At 40.9% G+C, this 14,253-nt stretch overlaps 1 protein-coding gene across 1 annotated transcript in view; it reads left to right on the top strand.

The window, feature by feature from the left end:
• Positions 1 to 13,852, top strand: part of isca2 (iron-sulfur cluster assembly 2) — a 37,728-nt gene extending 23,876 nt beyond the window's left edge. The window contains exon 5 of the mRNA XM_048599624.1: positions 13,582 to 13,852. The gene's annotated coding sequence lies outside the window, so the exon portion shown is untranslated. The remainder of the gene's footprint in view (positions 1 to 13,581) is intronic.
• The last annotated feature ends 401 nt before the right edge of the window (positions 13,853 to 14,253 follow it).

Below are 14,253 nucleotides of genomic sequence, written 5' to 3'. Positions count from 1 at the left end.
TTGTCTTTCTTTTAAAATGTGACCTGTATTTATACTTATGTTAAAATGTAACCAGCTGAAGTGGACTAACATGTAAGGTCAAAATCAGACGGCAGGAACATGGATTACAGGAAGGAGAATTCTGACCAAGGACCATTTTCGCAGGGACTCCCATTGCTTTTTTTAAATAAGACAATTCCAATGACTAAGCAGATTCAGGCACACGAAACATCCCAGGACATAATGTCCAGCCAGCATGCACCCTGCCTACAGCAGTTGAGCTGGACAATGGCCTGCTTTCTCCTTGTCTTTCAAGCTGCAGCTATATTATTGCTTCCATAGCTGGCATGTACTTAGAGACAACCCCGATTGACATCAAGAAATGACCACAATAGCTAGAGTCAGATCGATCACCCAATTGGATGTCTTGATTTAAGATATTATCTTCTGTCAAGGGATCAGAATCAGAAAGGGAGAAAGCCAAAAGGGCATTAAAGCATGCACGTCCAGGTCGTGCTCTTACTCTGAGGCAGGAGCCCTGGGTTCAAGTCCCAGATGTATGTACAAACACCTCTGAACAAGTTGATTAGAAAACATTGATATCCACCAAAGTGAACAAAGAAAGGGTTAAAAATTAAAACTGCATTATTTAGAAATAATTAATTGGAATTCAGAGTTAATGTGCTAACAATAATGTACTGAAGCTCTAAGAATCTGAATATATATATATGTAGTATATATATATATGTATAAAATATATATGTAAAGGACTATGAAAAGCATTGTCTCCTGCATTTCCCTTGGTTACTACAGAAATGCCAGCATGGAAATTCTGAATTTAGAAGGTTAAGGGGTGATCTGATTGAAGTTTTCAGGTTATTAACTGGAAAAGACAGGACCGATAGAGAGAAACTATTTCCAATTGTTGGAGATTCTGGAACTTGGGGTATAGTCTGAGAATTGGCACCAGATCATTCAGGAGAGATGTTAGGAAGCACTTTGACACACAAAGGGTGGTAGGTGTTTGGAACGCTCTTCCACAAACTGCAGTGGATGGAGGGTCAGTTGTTAATTTTAAATCTAAGATTTATTTTGTGCAGCAAAGATGCTAAAGGATATAGGTCAAAGGCAGGTATGTGGAGTTAGGCCACAAAGCAGCCATGATCTCATTGAATGGTGAACAGGCTGAACAGGCAGGACTGAATGGTCTACTCCTGTTCCTATGTTCCATAAAGAGACAAGCTTTCTTTAGAGGAGAGAAGCTGCTTCCTATTACATTCTGTTTACAGGCTATGTTCTCAGTAGCCCCCAGAGGTTGTCTCTGGCAGGTACTTAACTGTCAATATTATTTATTTATCATTTAATTTTAACTTCAGCAATACACTTCACAGTTTAAAAGAACTCACAAAGAAAGATTTGGCCACGATCACACCAGTTATAATGCAAAGCCTTTGAATATAATGCTCTCTGGCAGCCCGTGTATATGTGAAGACAAAAGAAAGAAAACATACGAATCTCTTACATGGTTCCTTTATTGATGACAGACCTAAATGTTTTGTTATATCTGAATATTGAAGTCAGAGATGGCCATTCTGAGAGATTCATGGACCATGTAATTGTTAATCTAAATGTGTTTGCTAATTGAACTTTCTCAGAGAGAGACTTCATAACAATATATCTTCTGAATGCTCTGAAATTAACTCTGATAGCTATTGCTAGTTTTATCCTTAGGATTATTATTTTTCTCAAACGAATTGGACTGTCCTCTGACTTCTAGATATTAGCATTGGTGCAACATTGCATGTCAATGACAGTGAGAGGCAGTACATAGACAAAATGCTTATTTTTAATTTGTAAAACAGAGAGCCTCAAATTCATGACATACCCATGGACTTACAATTCTGTTGGACCAATAATTCCAATCCTGACAAACCCCTGATCATCCTTGGCAAAGGCTCCAGTGGAGTCCAGATAACCCTAGGTCTCGACTTCCAAAAGACTTTCAGTGAAGTTCCAAGTAAGAGGATAAAAGTTAAACAAAGCATCGGAGATTCAGGTTAAACATTGGGAATGGCAAGAATATGACTGTGGAGTAAGGAACAATGAATTTTTAATTGACAATTTAAGTCAGAGTTAGGGGAAGTAGTGCAGAAGTCTTAGGGCTCAGTGACTTAGATTTCAATATTTTTAATCAACTTGTTCAGGCATGTTATGACAATCTGGAGCAGGTAAGACCTGAACCTAGTCCTTCAGGGCTAAGGGTAGGGATACTACCCCCATGCCACATAAAACCCCTAATGATTTGGGTTTAGATATTTTCTGACCAACCTTTTTAGAGATGCTATTACACACTTCAGGAGCAGGTGGGACTCGAACGGTGGCCTCCTGGCTCAGATGTATAGACTCTACCACTGCACCACAACAGCCCCTGTGGTTTGGATTTCAATAATCAGTGCAAAGTGGTAACATCTGCAGAGGATACCAAATTTATAAGAGTAGTCAAATCAAAAAGGGCAACCCATAATATATAGAGTAACTTGGACAAGATGCACAAATTGACAGAACAGTGAAGGACACAATTTAATATGAATGAATGTAAAGTGCTGAACATCAGAAGAAAAAATGGCATCCACGGTCCATGAATGGTGTTGAAGTAACAGGAGGAACCTGAGAAAGACTGTGGGATCTTTCTGCTAATTGATGCTAATATGGTGCTCACCAAACCCCACTATTGCTCAGCAGCATAGGGTCATACAACACAGATCCGACTAGTCCATGCCGAACATAGTCCCAAAGTAAACTGGTCCCACTTGCCGGTTCTTGGCCCATGTCCCTCTAAACCTTTCCTATTCATGTACTTATCCAAATTTCTTTAAAACATTGTAATTGTTACCCACAATAACCACTTCCTCATGAAGTTCATTCCACATGCGAACCACCCTCTTAAAAAAAATTGCCTCTCATGTCTTTTTTGAATGCCTCTCTCATGTTAAAAATGTGCTCCCTAGTCTTGAAATCTGCCATCCTAGGGAAAGGACAACTACCATTGACTCTATCCATACCTCTCATTATTTTATAAACTTCTATTCTAAAGCTTGTGATATAGAGTGTGGATTAAAGGAGGTAGGGAACAGTGTTCTGGCCAGACCACACCTTGAATGTTGCATTGAGATTACCAAGAAAGAAGAATCCAAGCAGGAGACAGTGCTGAGATAAACAAGAACTGATGTCAGAGTGCTGAAAGTCTGGAGAAAAGTATAAACTTCTGAGCCTAGAATGTCACAGTGTAAATCTGATAAGGGAAATTAAGATATTTAGAAGAATAGAGAAAAAGTGAACTTCGAATACTGCCCTAGATTGAAAGCAAACTGCAGCCCAATTAGTCTTTGCCAGGTGAATGTTGAATTGTGCCCACCTCTGTTACAATGAACTCTGAACTGCGATTACCAGGTGAGCTTTTGACCTCATTAAAAATAGGTACCCCTGAATTGCTGGGCCATAACATGTTTGGACTTCTTGATCTGTGACCTGAGAATCATTTATACTGATCAAACATCCAGATGGAGGAGGAGAGATCAACACCCTCTTTACCTCCCAGCTCTATATAGTTATCTCATTGAGAATGTTTCCATCTGGTAGCAGGGAGCTGAAATATGGAAGTGCATTTGTTCAGACTGCCTGCTTATTAGACTTCTCATGTTTCACTTGCTTAGGGTGAGATGATGGCCTAGTGGTACTATTGCTGGCCTGTTAATCCAGAAATTGAGGTAATGTTCTGGGGACCCAGGTTTGAATTTGAATTCAGTTTAAAGAAACCGTGGAATTAAGAGTCTGATGATGACCACGAATCCATTACCGATTGTTGGGGAAAACCCATCTGGTTCACTACTGTCCTTTAGGGAAGGAAATTGCCATCCTTACCTGGCCTGGCCCACATGTGACTCCAGACACACAGCAATGTGATTGGCTCTTAACCACCCCCTGGGTAATTAGGGATGGGCAATAAATACTAGCCTGGCCAGCATCTCCCTCATCCTGTGAATGAATAAAAAAAATTCATACGCTTTGATCCCTATGTCTCTCCTACACGTTTCCTTTTTGAATGATTCATTGTCACTTGCATTTTACAGTGAATTATACAGTGAAAAACAGAGAAAAGCTTCAACTGTTACCGCAATCTGGTGCCATTTTGAATAGATGAAAAATAAAAAGACAGAGCTGAGTGAGAGTCTATCTTCATTCCACTGCCTCCACCATGAGCCCTGAGTTGACTCAGCGGTAACATGTGCATCGATACCGCTCCTCCACCAATTTGCTGCCATCTGCATCGGACCCACCACTGTAGGGTTTGCCATTCTGTAGGTGCCATCTCTTTTACCACTGGGCCCACCTCACTTCCTCCAATTTGACTGCTTTACTGATGACCAAATTATTATTAGGACTGAGATGTGGAAACATTACTCAAAGGATAGTGAAACTGTGGATATCTCGACCACAGAGACCAACTCACTGAATGTATTCAAGGAAGAGGTAGCTACATTTTTAGATTGTACAAGGCATGTGGAGAGGAAGTGGGAATATGGCTTTGGGATAGGGTGTCAGTCACTATGATATTGAATGGCCCACTCTTGTTTCTAATTTCTATTTTTTTCAGTTTCTATAAGTTGATTCTGCTGCATAATTGGGATAAATTTTACAACATATCATGGTCTCAAAAACATTTATTAAGATGATTCTTTTATGATGTTTAGGTTATAGCCTGAATTGGCGTTGGCAGACTCTCCTTTTAATCGTTCTCACAACTTAAACACTTTTCACTGCATTTTTTGTAAAAATACAAGTGACAATAAATTACCATTCTATCTTCAATCCTTCCCTTTTTGGAGTCAGTTTCACTCACCAAAGGCTCGTTTCTGCTGCCTGGTGTTTGTCCAGTAGATGGCAGCCAACTCCAAGGTTACTTATGTGCAGAGTGCCACCAATGTACAATGTGATCTGTGAAGGGGACGTTATCACAAGTATGTTGTTACCTTCCAGGTTCGTGCACTGGTTTAAAGAATATCAAGGTAATTGTAAGTACATTAACAGCTTCCATTTTTATAGTGTCTTTGTTGTTTAAACCAATACACCAACCTGGAAGGTAATGGGATACTTATGATAATATCCCCTTCACAGTTGATATTGGTGGCATTCTGCATACAGGTAACCCTAGAGTTGGCTGCCATCTACTGGACAAACTTGAAAGTCTCCCTCCAAACACTCGAGACCACAAACCAGCCTTTAATGAGTGAGACCGCCTCCAAGAAAGGGAAGGATAGCGATTAGGAGAGCCTACCAATGCCAATTTAGCCAATAACCTAAACATAAAGCAAAATGTTTTTGAGCCCATGATGAGTTGTAAAATTTATCCCTATAATTCAGTAGAATCAGCTTATAGAAGCTGGAAAAAATAGAAATTAGGAACAAGAGTAGGCTATTCAGTCCTTTGAGCCTGCTTTGCCATTCAGTATGATAATGACTGACACCCAATCTCAAAGCCATTTTCCCACTTTCTCTCCATATTACCTTGATGCCTTTAAAATCTAAAAATGTATCTATCTCTTTCTTGAATACATGCAGTGAGTTGGTCTCCACGGCCTTCTGTGGTTGAGATATCCAAAGTTTCACTACCCATTGCATAAAGAAATGTTTCCTCAGCTCAGTCCTAAAGCTCCATCCTGTATCCTGAGACCGTCTCCAGGTTTGAGACTTTCCAAGCCAGGGAAAACACTGTCCCTGCATGGAATCTGTCAAGCCCTATTAGAATTCTATACATCTCAAACAGATCCTCACTAAGGCCCTGTATGACTGCAATAAGACATCCCTACATCTGATCTCAAATCCTCTCGCAATGAAGGTCAACGTACTGTTTGTCTTCCTAATTGCTTACTGTTGCTTCCTGTCTGTTTGTATTGACTAGTGTTTGGGACACAAATATCCCCTTGTACATCCACATTTCCCAATATTTCATCATTTCAATAAAAACCAAAAAAAAACTGGATGCTGTAAATCAGAAATAAAAACAGAAATGGCTGAAAAAGCTCAGCAGGTCTAGCAGCATCTGTGAAGAGAAATCGGAGTGAACGTTTCGGGTCCGGTGACCCTTCCTCAGTTCTGAGTTCCTCAGTTAACGATGCTGCTCAGACCTGCTGAGCTTTGCCAGCAATTGCTGTTTTTGTTTCGGATTTACAGCATGCGCAGTTTTTTTGTTTTTTATTGATGTATTGGGAAGCCTGGATGTACAAAGGGATATTGGTGTCCTGAACATTAGTCAATACAAGTAGAAAGGCAGCTGTATCACCATTTCAATATAATATTCTTCCTTTCTGTTTTTCACACCAATGTGTGTTTGAATCACATTTAAATACCTTGCAGTGCGTCTGCCATTTATTTGCCCAGTCACTGAACTTGTTTAAATCACCTTGAAAACACCTTGCATCCTTTTCACCATTCACAATCCCACCCAGTTTTGCGTTGTCAGCAAAAATTTGCATTTGGTTCTTGCTCCAGCATTATTATACATCATGAATAGCTGTGGCCCAGGCCTTGATCAATTAATTGCCAGTATCATTGGGTGATGGAGTGTAATATGAAAGAACAGGATCACTGAAATTGGCTACCTTGGGCTAGGCCAAGAGCAAAAAGAGGTGATCTGCAGTGGGGATTAGATAAGATTTTATAAGTAGACACTACAACAGGAGTTCTGAGGAAGGGTCATCGGACCCAAAACGTTAACTCTGTTTTCTCCTTCACAGATGCTGCCAGACCTGCTGAGCTTCTCCAGCAACCTTGTTTTTGTTCCTGATTTACAGCACCCGCAGTTCTTTTGGTTTTTCTTACAACAGGAGTCTTGGGTGACTGTCTGTGTGGAGTTTGTACGCTCTCCCCATGTCTGCGTGGGTTTCCTCTGGGTGCTCTGGTTTCCTCCCACAGTCCAAAGACGTGCAGGCTAGGTGGATTGGCCATGCTAAATTGCCTGTAACGTGCAGGGATGTGCAGGCTAGGTGGGTAAGTAATGGTAAATGTGGGATAGGGTAGATCTGGGTGAGATTCTGTTTGGTGTGTTGGTGCAAATTTGATACGCTGAATAGCGTACTGTAGGGATTCTCTATCCATGCATCCCTTTTTAAAACGTTGTCTTAAATTTCTGACTTTGGTGGAAGGAGACAGGCTGTTGTTCTTTGTACATTTACAAAACAAATTTTAACTCTTTACGTTCATGAATTCTTAACAGTTCCAATACTTCTCCTGCCCAGTTTCTGTCAGAGGGGTTTGGCTAACCCTCGCGCTCTCAAAATTACGTGCTTTTCTAACAATTATTCGAATGCTGGATATAATGCTTTTTATTACAAGGATTTTCTATGAACTTACATCTCAACTTAGTCACAAATTTGGTTAATTCCTTTACGAGGACCCTGAGAAAGTGCTGAAGGGTCCCTGCAGATGCCAAGATGCCAGGGCTATGGTTTGATGAGCCAGAAAGGTGTGTCAGAACTTCCTAGCCACCCACCTGTAGGGAGATTGAGCTCTGTGGATAAGTTTCTTTTGATGTTCTGCTTGTAGACCAACTATCTGCATATCTGCTGTGACTGGTATTTAACAGACCTCATTGATCAAGAAGCATTTCATTCCACAATATTAGTTATACTATGGGCTACCTTCTGAATTTTTATTCCGTTGTGAAGTGATAACTTTCTGTGGAAAGAGGCCTAAATGAGGCAGGTCAACTTTGCAGTAATTGTGTGCATGTGCAGCAAGTGGTACACTCTTGCTCGCTGAGGGTTACAATGTACCTTCATCAAAGAGGAGGCAGAATAGGGAACTCAGCCTCAAAAAGGACCCCCCAGCTGTGTGACATTCCACCTAATTTCAGCCATCACATTCTCCCCTCCAGTAGGAAGTTACGCTCCCACAGCGTATCTTTACAATCATAGAATTCCTACAGTGTAGGACCGGGCCATTTGGCCTATAGAGTCCACACTGACCCTCCAAAGAACATTTCACATGGACACATCCCCCTAGCCTATCCCTGCAATCCTGCATTTCCATGGCTAATCCACCTAGCCTGCACATCCCCTGGACACTATGGGCAATTTAGCATGGCCAGTCCACCTAACCTGCACATATTTGGACTGTGGGAGGAAACCAGAGCATTCAGAAGGGAACCCACACAAACGTGGGGACAATGCACAAACTCCACACGGAAAACTGCCAGAGGCTGGAATCAAACCAGGATCCCTGGCACTGTGAGGCAGCAGTGCCAACCAGTGAACCACTGTGGGTCCCTGAAAAGCCAGCAGATTCATTAAGTTCACTCCTTCCAACTTCCATTACAAGATACACCAGTAAGACTCTCCCATTCTCCCAACTGATGCCACCTTTAAGAATCTAAGCTTCAAATTCTGTTGCATCTGAATATACATTGATGGTTTATCACCCAAGTGGCATTCACCCTGGAGCAACGACTGAGTATCCTCAGTGGATGATTCAGTAGGTGTGTTCAGGTCCTGAGCCAACATTGCAGAGGCGTCCCTGTTTGCAAGTTACTCCTTACACACCTTTTAAGCCTTTGAGGGTTTTTTTTCATAAGATGTTGTATATCACATTTTCAAACCTCTCTATAGTCCAATGATGAGCTTGCCCACTATTCTTGTGGTGCAGCTACAGAGTCAAGCCTACTCCCTTCAGAAAAGTCTTCCTGTTTCACTAGGTTTCAGTCATTCTTTGACAACCAGTGGGGCTAGTGAGGGAACAGTAGCAGAGAATATGGGTCAATATAAATGGAAGCATTTCAAATCTATACTAGTAATTTGTGTATGTATATAGATATATTTTAAATGCATACATATGTAACAAATATGTTTAAATTCTACCAATTTTTTAACTGTATGATTCTCATTCTACATCTGAATGATTCCCAAATGTTGGAGTTCTGTCATAAACTCCACCTGAGATTTGTTCTCCGTTATGCAGAGAGTGAACCATGAAGTCACTGGTCAGCTGTGACCCATATAGTTGTTCTTTATTAAGCAGGATGTGTGTCTCTGGGTCCCACTCACAAACCTGAGCATAACAGTATTGTTTGATGTTCAGTGTAGAACTGAGGGATGGGATGTTCAATGAATGGTCCTTTATCTGCCCTGTCAGGGGAGTGCAAGAAGTACCAAGGGAAGTTATCCTGTGTGTCTGATCAATTTGTATCCCTCAATCAACATCTCAACAATCTGCTCATTATCACCTTGCTGATTGTGGGAGTTTGCTGGCTGTAAGTTTTACTATTAGAATCTCCACTCTGTGGAAACAGGCCATTCAGCCCAACAAAGAGCACCCCACCCAGACTCACCACCCAACCCCCATCCTGTCACCCCACATTTCCCATGGCTAATCCACCTGACATCCCCAAACATTATGGGCAATTTAGCATGGCCAATCCACCTAACCTGCACATCTTTGGACTGTGGGAGGAAACCACAGCACCTAGAGGAAACCCACACAGACACAGTGAGAACATGCAAACTCCAAACATACAGTTGCCTGACGCTGGGATTGAACCTGGTTCTCTGGCACTGTGAGGCAGCATTGCCAACACTGAGCTACCGTGCCACCCCATAACACGCATGTTCTTCATTACAACAGTAAATGCATTTCACTTTATCGGATGTAAATTACTTTGGAACATCTGATAATTATGAGAGGCATTAAATGCAAACCTTTCTATTTTAATTTCAATGTGAACTAAGGTGTTAAACTGCAGGGTGACTGGCCACATGAGTAATAAATTCTATATATATATTCAGATGCCACAGAATTTGAAGCGTGGATTTGTAAAGGTGACAATAGTTGGGAGAATGGGGAATCCATACTGCGGCAACTTGTAATGGAAGTTGGAAGGAGTGGGTTTATTAATTTGCTGGCTTTTCACATCATATGTTAACAGTGTTCCAAACAAAAGATGTTCTACCCCGATAACAGGATTCAAATCGCATTACAACAGATGGTGGAATTTGAATTCAATGAAAATCTAGAGTTAAGAATATAATGATTATCATGAAACCATTCTTGGTTGGCAGAAGCATCCGTCTGTCTCACTTTCAGGAAGGAAATCTGCCATCCTTGCCTGGTCTGGCCTACATGTGATTCCAGACCAATGGGAGCCCTCTGGGCAATGGCGACAGGCAATCAATATTGGCCTGGCCAGCAACGCCCATATCCCATGAATGAAAGAAAAAAAATTGTAGCACTGTGATGGAATTAGTGAGGTTGGGCAAACATTCTGACAGCTGATGTAGTATTGTACATACAACAGCTACCAATGCAATGTTCTATGACTTAGAACACTTAGTTCACTTAGATGACTTAGATCTAAATATTAAAGTAGAGTTGTGGTCAGCATATAGTGACTTTTTGAATTACAAAAATATACTTATTCATAAAAATAATCTTTGTAGACATACATAGTTCATGATAGCAGTTCAGGTCTGTACAGTAGCATATGAAAAAGCAAACCCAAGGCATCTCTTACTTGTACAAGATGATATTTACATATATTTGAGGCACCAGGAGGGTCTGATAACTGAACGGACCCCCACTTAACAGCGACAGAAAGACCTTAGTTGGTGGTCTTTCCTCACTGCTCGTTGGTGACAGCTGCCCCAAGCTTTAGTGTGTCTCTCAGCATGTAGCCCTGGACCTTGGAATGTGCCAGTGACAAGATTTTATGATCAGCATTTTACTGTCTATTCTTTGCATGGTGAATGGGAGTAAATTGCTCCTGATTTGGTTATTGTTGCTTTCTCTTGGCTGAGTGTGCTTTTTTTTCTCTCTGTCTCTGTGTTCTATACATTCCTTTGATGTCTGAACGGATCATGTGGTGGAATATCATACTGGAGCCTCTCTGCAAATGAAAGGTTTTCAGTTCCTCTATGTGAGATTTTTGTACACCATATGTTCAACACTTAATTTGTTTTCTCATTCATGAGACATTTGCATTGCTGGCAAACCCATTGTTTATTGCCTTTCCATAATTGGCCTTGAGAACATGGTGGTGAGCCACGTGCTGTAGACCATATCATGAAGCTGTTCCCACAGTGCTGTTAGGCAGAGTCATAAACTTGTACAGCATGCAAATAGACTCTTCACAGCTCTGATGAAGAGTCATCTAGACTGGAAATGTTAGCTTGCTGTCCCTCCATAGACGCTGCCTGACCTTCTGTGATTTCCAGCATTTTTCATTGTCAGTACAATTACACAAGAAACTCAGGTGGATCAAAAAGCAGTTCTTTTTCTGAGAGAATTGAACGGGTGCAGTGAAAGCAATAGGCAACATAGGTCATACCATGGGAAGAAAGAATGCAGACAAGAGGACTGGATGCTTCTCACCAGGATCAGACAATATCATTCTCTTGTCTCTAGATCGGTTGGTGACTTGGGCAGAGAGATGGCAGATGGAGTGTAATCTGGAAAAATGTAATGTAATGCATTTTGGAAGGTCTAACCCAGATGGAAAATATACAGTAAATGGCAGAACCCTTACTGATAGGCAGAGGGATCTAGATGTACAGGTACACTGGTCACCGAAAGTGGCAATGCAGGTGGAGAAGGTAGTCAACAGGGCATATGGCATGCTTGCCTTCATTGGCTGGGGCATTGAGTTTAAAATTTGGCAGGTAATGTTGCAGCTTTATAGAACCTTAGTTAGGCCGCATTTGGAATATTATGTTCAATTCTGGTTGCCACATTAGCAGAAGGATATGGTGGCTTTGGAGAGGGTACAGAAAAGATTTACCAGGGTGTTGCCTGGTACGGAGGGCATTAGCTATGAGGAGAGGTTGGAGAAACTTGTGTTGTTCTCACTGGAACGACGGAGGTTGAGGGGCGACCCGATAGAGGTCTACAAGATTATGAAGGGCATGGACAGACTGGGCAGTCAGCTTTTTCCCAGGGTGGAAGAGTCAGTTACCAGGGGCCATGGGTTTAAGGTGCGAGGGGCAAGGTTTAAAAGTGATGTATGCAGCAAGTCTTTTACACAGTGGGTGGTGGGTGCCTGGAACTTGCTGCCGGGGGAGGTAGTGGAAGCAAATACTATAGTGACTTTTAAAGAGCGCCTTGACAAATACATGAATAGGATGGGAATAGAGGGATACGGTCCCCCGAAGGGTAGGGTGTTTTAGTTGTGACGGGCAGCATGTTGGTGCAGGCTTGGAAGGCTGAAGGGCCTGTTCCTGTACTGTAACTTTTTTTGTTCTTTTCTTTGTTCTTTGTGACTATCAGTGCAATCTTGTGAAAATTTCATGGTTAGACAAGCTGTGTTGGGACCCACACACCACATTGATCATACCATTTGTCAATTTGTCAAGATAGAACTTGACTCCTATCTCAAGTTACAACTTCTCTTGGAATAAGTTACTAGGCAAATTCTCAGCATCTGACCCACGCTGTAGATTACCAGGAGGATAATATTAAGCTGTTGCAATTCGAACAGCAGCATTCATCTTGCTTTTCATGAATAATGAATGGCATAAGGTTTGAAAGTTTTGATGCCCATTTTTCAAATTAAAATAAAGCAGTAACTTGAGGGAAATTTTCCTTTATTATAATGCCTTCTGTTTGAAGATTTGCATTAACTTAGAAAATGCTACTATTTAAATTATCCGCTCCAAACTAGCACACCTTTCAGTTTATGAAGCTCAAAAAAAACTGTATTTCTTCCACTGATTAACTTTCTTACCCTGAAATTATTCAATTGATCTCAATGAAAATTGCAGCAAAACAGTAACCAGTAAGTGGGCCTCTGCATTTTGTGGATTAATAAGATTTTCTCAATCCTTTCACATAAAGAATATGTTGACATTTAATTAAATCAGATTGAATGTGATAAACCCTTTTCCAGTGGCTAAGCCTAGAAAGTAGAAACTGACCAAGGCAGACTTGTCCTAATTATATTCATTATAGTTTTAAGGCTAATTATCTGCACTTGCCAGAAATGAATTGATCTATCAGCGTAAAGGAGTTATTGACTCCCTTATTGAGTTATTGGAATATAAAAATAGTTAGTACAGAGTGGGTTTCTATCATTGACAGTTGCTGTTGAATTTTTGGGTTTTTAAGTGAGAAATTTGGCATTCCTGTCCAATTATGTAAATAGGTTTTTTTCTCAGTCAGAGTGTGGCTTTAACTGTCCGATAATTTAGATGAATGTAGTGAGATTTAAAAGCCCTTGTTATCGTAGTTTATCTTAGTGGAGATACTGCAATGTCCTTAACTAATGTAGTAAAATATTCAAAATATCAAACTGTGGCTCAAGCTATAGACCAAACATAAATATGAAATGGACAATATTAAGCACAGTTTAAATTCAATAATTTTTACTCGGTGTCAAAGTCAAAACATAAAACAATAATGCCACTTCATTTGTGTTGCTCCTCACTAGAAAATTGCTCTTTGAAACACAGTTGTTACATCTTATGTGACTGTATGTGACTACAATTAACTTCCTACCTCTACAGATTCAGATTGACTTTTTATTGCAATGAAGTGAAACTGCTTTTATATTTCTTATTACAGTTCACTGGTCAGACCTTCCTAGCACCAGAAATAGTACTTGGGTACAGAAACACAGCCATTACAGGACGTTTTTAATGGAATGACAGGATTGACACCTTCCTGAGAAAATTGCACCAAAGGATCTACAAAGAACAGTACAACACAGGAACAGGCCCTTCGGCCCACATATGCTGACACATGATGCATTTCTAAACCAAAAACCATTTGCCTCTACATGGTTCATATCCCTATATTTCTTCCCTATTCATGTACCTGTCAAGATGCCTCTCTAACATTGCTATTGTATGTGCTTGCTTGCCTTCATTGGTCAGAGCATTGAGTATAAGATGTCATGCTGCAGCTGTACAAGATGTTGGTGAGGCCACTTTTAGAGCATTGTGTACAGTTCTGGTCACCCTACTGTAGGAAGGTTGTTATTAAACTGGAAAGGGTGCAGAAAAGATTTACCAGGGTATTACCAGGATTGGAGGATTTGAGTTATAAGGAGAAGCTGGATAGGCCAGGAATCTTTTTCCTTGGAGTGTCGGAGGGGTGACCTTATAGAGGTTTACAAAATCAGGAGAGGCATAGGTAAGGCGAATAGCCAAGGTCTTTTCTCTAGGATAGGGGAGTCGAAAACTAGAGGACATAGATTTAAGGTAAGAGGGGAGAGATTTAAAAAGGACCTGAGTG

This window comes from Rhincodon typus, chromosome 8 (genome assembly GCF_021869965.1).
Source record: "Rhincodon typus isolate 14 chromosome 8, sRhiTyp1.1, whole genome shotgun sequence".
NCBI classification, from domain to species: domain Eukaryota; kingdom Metazoa; phylum Chordata; class Chondrichthyes; order Orectolobiformes; family Rhincodontidae; genus Rhincodon; species Rhincodon typus.
The sequence above is the reverse complement of the archived record's forward strand: the minus strand, read 5'-3'. Positions and strand labels throughout refer to the sequence as shown.